Raw genomic sequence first — 6486 nt, 5'->3', positions numbered from 1 at the left:
GACCTGGTTTAGACCTGGTTTAGTCCTGGTTTTAGTCCTGGTTTAGTCCTGGTTTAGACCTGGTTTAGTCCTGGTTTAGTCCTGGTTTAGTCCTGGTTTTAGACCTGGTTTAGACTTGGTTTAGTCCTGGTTTTAGGTTTATTCCTGGTTTAGACCTGGTTTAGTCCTGGTTTAGTCCTGGTTTATTCCTGTTTAGACCTGGTTTAGACCTGTTTAGTCCTTAGTTTTAGTCCTGGTTTAGTCCTGGTTTAGTCCTGGTTTAGTCCTGGTTTAGACCGTTTTTTAGCGTTTTTGCCCTGGTGCACACGTCACTCTTATTGCACACGTTCTGTTTGAGTTTCCGGCAATGAGTGGAATTACCAAAATAATAAAAAAAAAATAAAAAAAAAGGGATATACAGTAGCCCAAAATGAGAAAACAGGAAAATACCGCCGTCTAATCCATTTATTTCAGCAAAGTAATGGTAGTTATGGGTGATGTAGACTTGTGGGCGGAGCCTTGTACAAAATCTCACAGCTAACCTTAAAAACTATTTGAATATGGCCCAGGAGAGATCACAAAATTACTCAAACATGCGCGGATGACTGTAAAACCTCTTCAGGCGTGTGTTTCTGATGAGGGAACGAGGTTATAACGCGGCAGAAAGCTCCAAAAAGTTGATTTTGCATAATAGTCCCTCTTTAGAGAACACATATTATACAAAATGGACTCTGATGAGGTTTTAAACATTATCATTTCAATGAAGCACGAAGAAAAAGAAGAAAAAGAAGAAAAAGAAGGACGAGCGTTGAAATAAACTGGCTCTGTCGAGATGCTAATTCAAGGCAGAAGAGTTTGGGACGTTTGTGTAGAGTTCAAAGGTTCTGGCTGTAAATCGTATCCACAGGAATAATGAAAAGTTAGGACCGTTGCTATAGCGATTAACAATTTAAAGCAAAATATTACATCTTTTGAAGGAGCAAAAGTCCTCAGAATGTTGTTTTCTCGTCACAGGCCAGAGGCGGGACCAAGTCGTCGTTTGGCAAATTGTTGTTTTGTCTCAAGTGCGTCTCGAGTCTTTGACCTCAAGTCCAGAGTCTCGAGTCACTGACCCATAAATCCAAGTCAAGTCCGAGTCGTCTGCTTTGAGCTTCAGGTCATTTCAAGTCTTTAAACCAAAGTACCAAATAAACACCGCAAAAAAAACTAAATCTAGACTAATTAAAATGACTTGAATTAAGAGAGTTTTATCATGATTTGAGTCAATTTCACTTCACAAGTAAAATTATCTGCCAGTAGATCAAGACTTTTTGTACTTAAAATATGAAAATACATCTTACTGCACTTAAAAAAAGAAAAACAACAACTTTTTGCACTTACAATAAGAGACAAAATTGAATGTTGCTTGAATTAAGAAAAACACACTTATTCCATTGGTCGATAATTTTATTTGTCAAGTTGAATCGACTCAAATAAAGTCAAATGTTCTTAATTTAAGTCATTTTAACTAACCTAGATATTGTTTTTTAGTGTAGCTTTGGTTTTTGCGATTTAATATGACGTTTAAACTACATTGTATTTAAAAAGTCATGGTATATTTATATATGAGTATTTATATAAGAGCTGCAGAAATGCTATTTGTTTTCCTTTTTAAACATCTTGACAAGATCTTACGGTCAGAACAGAAAGAATGTTCTGTGTACTGTTACTGTACTGCATATTACTGTACTGCATATTACTGTGCATATTACTGTACTGTTGTACTGCTTATTACTGCATATTACTGTATTATACTGTACTGTATATTACTGTATTACTGTACTGTACTGCATATTACTGTATTGTACTGCATATACTTATTACTGTATTGTACTGTATATATATTGTACTGTATTACTGTATTGTACTGCATATTACTGTGTATTGTACTGCATATTGTTGCATATTACTGTATTTGTACTGCATATTACTGTATTATTATTACTGCTATTATTGTACTGCATATTACTGTATTGTACTGCATATTACTGTATATTACTGTATTGTTGTACTTTTGAGGATACCACATCACAGTACTTCAGTTCCATCCAAAGTAACAAACAGAAGTGGGAGGGACATGTTCCAGTTTCAATCCATCCATTTTCTTCTGCTTTATCCGGGACCAGGTCGCGGGGGCAGCAGTCTAAACAGGGACTCCCAGACTTCCCTCACCCCAGACAGGTCCTCCAGCTTCTCCGGGTGGACCCTGACATGTTCCCCGGCCAGCTCAGAGACATAGTCCCTCCAGTGTGTCCTGGCTCTTCCCCGGGGAGGCGTCCAGGAGGCTTTAGAACAGTTGCCCGAGCCTCCTTCAGCTGCTCCTCTCGACGTGGAGGAGCAGCGGCTCTACTCCGAGCTCCTCCCGTGTGACTGAGCTCCTCACCCTGTCTCTAAGGGAGCGCCCAGACACCCTGCGGAGGAAACTCATTTCAACCACTTGTATCGGCGATCTCGTTGTTTTGGTCATTACCCAGAGCTCATGACCAGAGGTGAGGGGAGGAACATAGATTGACGGTAAATTGAGAGCTTTTCCTTTCGACTCAGCTCCTCTTCACCACAACGATCCGATACAGCGATCGTCTTCACTGCCGACGCTGCACCTGTCCACCTGTCAATCTCACGCTCCGTCCTCCCCTCACTCGAGAACAAGACCCCGAGATACTTGAACTCCTCCACTTGAGGCAGGGACTCTCCAAAGTTCCAGTTTGTTCCTGTAAAATTAAAGGTTGTATGGAGGATTTTTTGTTTGTTTGTTTCAAATTGTCAATGAAAGTTTAAAATACCATTAGAGAGATCCAGCAGCCTTGTAATTATGATGACCAAAAAAAAAAAAAAGAATGAAAATCTATCAACTGTGGACGTAGTGAGGCCAGATAAACATCAGCCAATAGATAACGAGACTACCTCATTTTCTATTGGCTGTTAGGTTGTCAATCAAACTCCCTACGTTTCTAGTGTAACTGACTCGTCGGCGCGCGGGGGATTATGTGGTTTATGCAGTGGTTCTTAGAGGCTTTTTCAAACTGGAGCTTTTTTGCATTTCGCACAAAGTTTGTTGCGATGGAGGACGAGAATCCACGACAAAAGAAAGTCAGTTTTTGAGGTCGCTGAAAAAAGAAGAGAAGGGGAAAAGCCAAACTGAGGTTATTCGTGGAGATTCTTTCTAGCGATGGCGCGACTGAAGCGGACGAAGGGTCTAAAAACTGATGTATCAGTCGCTAAATTACTTCTAGACAGGTCACTTCAACAGTAATTTTGAACACACGCTGGATGAAAACAAGCGTGATTCTAGAGTAAAGAGGCGGGAGGAGGTGTTTCTACTGAGGCTGTGGAGGAGGAAGGTGGTGTCACACATGCACAAGGACTGTCCCTGTATTTCTCTTCCCTTAAAAAATCCTCTATACAACCTTTAAAAACCACATTTTATAAAAACATATATTTATGTTAGAAGAAGCATCGAGTCTTCTCACGTCACAGGGCTCAAGTCCCAAGTCACTGACCTTCAAATTCAAGTCGAGTCCCAAGTCTTAGTCCATTTTATCAAGTCAAGTCTCAGGTCCTAGGTCCCAAACAGACCTGGACTTGTGTTTTGTTTCATTCACACATTTTTTAAACAAACAAACAAACTCTGCAGATTTAGGCTGAGTTCTTCTCTCAAACACTCTGTTGCACCTTGTGATGTCATGCGGTAATACAGGAAGTGCTCCACTGTGTTTTTAAACTCACCTCAATACACCTTCACTAGAATCATTTGGATGATTTCAGCCCTGGAATTTCCAATTTCTACTGAACTGCAGGTAAAAAGCAGCTGTTAACTTACCACTACCACTACCACTTCATGACATCACAAGGTGGAACAGAGCATTTTGAGCTTAAACGGACAAATAAAGTGTTACTCAAACATGTGTGAATGAAACAAAACACAGGTCCAGGTCTGTTTTTGAAGAGTTAACAACATTATAACTAGAGCCCGACTGATATATCGGTTGGCCGATATTATCGGCTGATATGGGCACCTGTGAGGCTATATACGGCTATCTGACATTTGCGCATATATTTACGGCTAAAGGCTAATAGCGACTGTTTCTTTACTAGTTATGGGTCCGTCGCGAACGAAATGACTCTTAGAACCGGCTCTTTGAAGCGAACGACGGGAGCCTGATCCTTACTGGGAGTCGTGTTTTCTCTTTCTCTCACTTTTTTTCTCTTCACGCCGCGTGCAGACTCGTGGTTTGACAGCGGCAGCGGCTGAAAACGAAACTTTGAGAAATTTGCGTGTGCATAGGATAAAAAAAAGGAGCATATTTGGCTGTAGTTTAGCATAAAATAAATAAGTGCTGGTTTAGTCCTTTTTCAGTCCTGGTTTAGACCTGGTTCAGTCCTGATTCAGTCCTGCTTGCAACAAAACAATCTGAAGAGCCACTTGGGAGCCAAAAGAACCAGCAGCTTTTAGTGAGCCGAGCCAAAAGAGCCGGTTCTCTAAAAAGAACTGGAATCCCCATCACTAGTGCCGACCTACTGTCTGTAAATATGATGTAAAGAGGCAGAATAACAATAAATGTTGCCTAAATAAACCCAATTTAAAATCCACCAGAGCCAAACCTAAGTTTTTTAAACAATTCAACATTTACAGTGAATTTTTACATCACTAAATATATCGGCAGCTCCAACTTACATTATATCGGTTTCATATCGGCCACAGCAAAATCCATATCGGTCGGGCTCTAATTATAACACGACTTAAAGCTCACAAGAGTCAATTTTCAGGGATATAGGACCTTTAAAATAAAGAAAAACAAAAAGACAAACAAGAAAAAAATGCAAATCAAGTCTTGAATGGGTAAACAAACACACACGAGTCAAATTCAATGGACTAAACATTGATTTAAACACTCACTTTCTGTCCCATTCCCCCTCCACTGAGTGTGACTAAGCTCGCTCCAGCCCGGCTCCCGTGATTCCTCTGGCCTCGTGTCGTCAGGGCCAAAGGGTTTCCAACCTGCGGCGCGCGACCTGCCCTCACAGCGCGAGCAGCTGTTTCACACACGGCCGGGCGCTGTAATGACCTCCTGTTCAGCACCGCACACCAGACTGGAACATACGGACGAGTCACAGGCCCGGGCCACGCTGCAGCTACACACTCCGGACTACGGATTGAAACGGTCCAACGTGACGCAAAATTTACTCTGGTGAGGTTTAAGTCGAGTTATAATGTTGTTATCTCCTGTTTCATTCACACATGTTTGAGTAATTGTTTATTGTTTATCTGTTACAAAGCTTTAATTTTCAAGTTTGCAGCTCTTTTTACTTTTAGTTCAGTAGAAATCAGAACTTCCAGGGCTGAAATTATCCAAAAGCGAAGGTGTGTGGAGTTTAAAAACACAGTGGAGCACTTCCTGTATCACAAGTTGGAGCAGAGTGTTTTCAGTTTGGGAGAAAAACTTGTAAATAACCCTACAGTCCCTGACTAAAGTTGACCTTAGTCAGTGTCCCTCAAATATATGTTTAATCTTTCTTTTTTTTTAGTTTTTTTTTTTTTTTTTTACAAGAAATGGCTAATTTCAATCCCAACAGCTTTTGAAATAATATTTTGGTGCCAAACAAAACTGTTGAAAAGCAATGTAATGTTCACAGCTTGGTAAAACCCACTGAGTCAGGGTTTTGCAAAGACTAAAGTCTTGTCGTCTTGTCATGATGCAAATAATCCCAGATTACAGAATCCATGTGTCATTCGTTCATCTGTTTTTCAATATAAAACCAAAAATAAGAAAACGAAAAAACAACTATTTTCTTCATTATTTGTCTCCAAAACCAAAATGAAAAAACAGATAATGATTCATTTTTTTCAGTTTTTGATTTTGTGTTTAAATGAAGAATGGAAAAAAAAAAAAAAACAGATAACGGCCGTTTCCCGTTTATGTGACTTTCATGACTGTGATGTCGGACTGAACCAGGACTGATCCAGGTCCGGGACCAGAGCGGCTCGTTTCCGTACTGTTTGTGACACAGCGCCACCTTCAGACGAGGGCTGTGTTCTGTTTCATTTTAGTTCAGTTGGTTTGAGCTGAACTGTGAGAACCAAATGAAACCGCAACGATATTTAAACGTTTACTGTCCAATCGAACCATTTAACCTGGACTAAAAGGTGAGAACATGCTCTTAATCCAGATATAGTCCTGGTTTATTTGTGGTCTAGTCCTGGTCAAGTCTTGGTCTAGTCGTGGTCTAGTCCTGGTCTAGTCTTGGTCAAGTCCTGGTCTAGTCTTGGTCTAGTCCTGGTCTAGTCCTGGTCTAGTCTTGGTCTAGTCGTGGTCTAGTCCTGGTCTAGTCTTGGTCAAGTCCTGGTCTAGTCCTGGTCTAGTCGTGGTCTAGTCCTGGTCTAGTCTTGATCAAGCCTTGGTCTAGTCTTGGTCAAGTCCTGGATTAGTCTTGGTCAAGTCTTGGTCTAGTCTTGGTCTAGTCATGGTC

The sequence above is a fragment of the Boleophthalmus pectinirostris genome, unplaced genomic scaffold (genome assembly GCF_026225935.1).
Source record: "Boleophthalmus pectinirostris isolate CB_2022bp ecotype Guang Dong unplaced genomic scaffold, ASM2622593v1 HiC_scaffold_3, whole genome shotgun sequence".
In the NCBI taxonomy this organism is placed as follows: domain Eukaryota; kingdom Metazoa; phylum Chordata; class Actinopteri; order Gobiiformes; family Gobiidae; genus Boleophthalmus; species Boleophthalmus pectinirostris.
Note: the sequence above shows the minus strand (reverse complement) of the source record.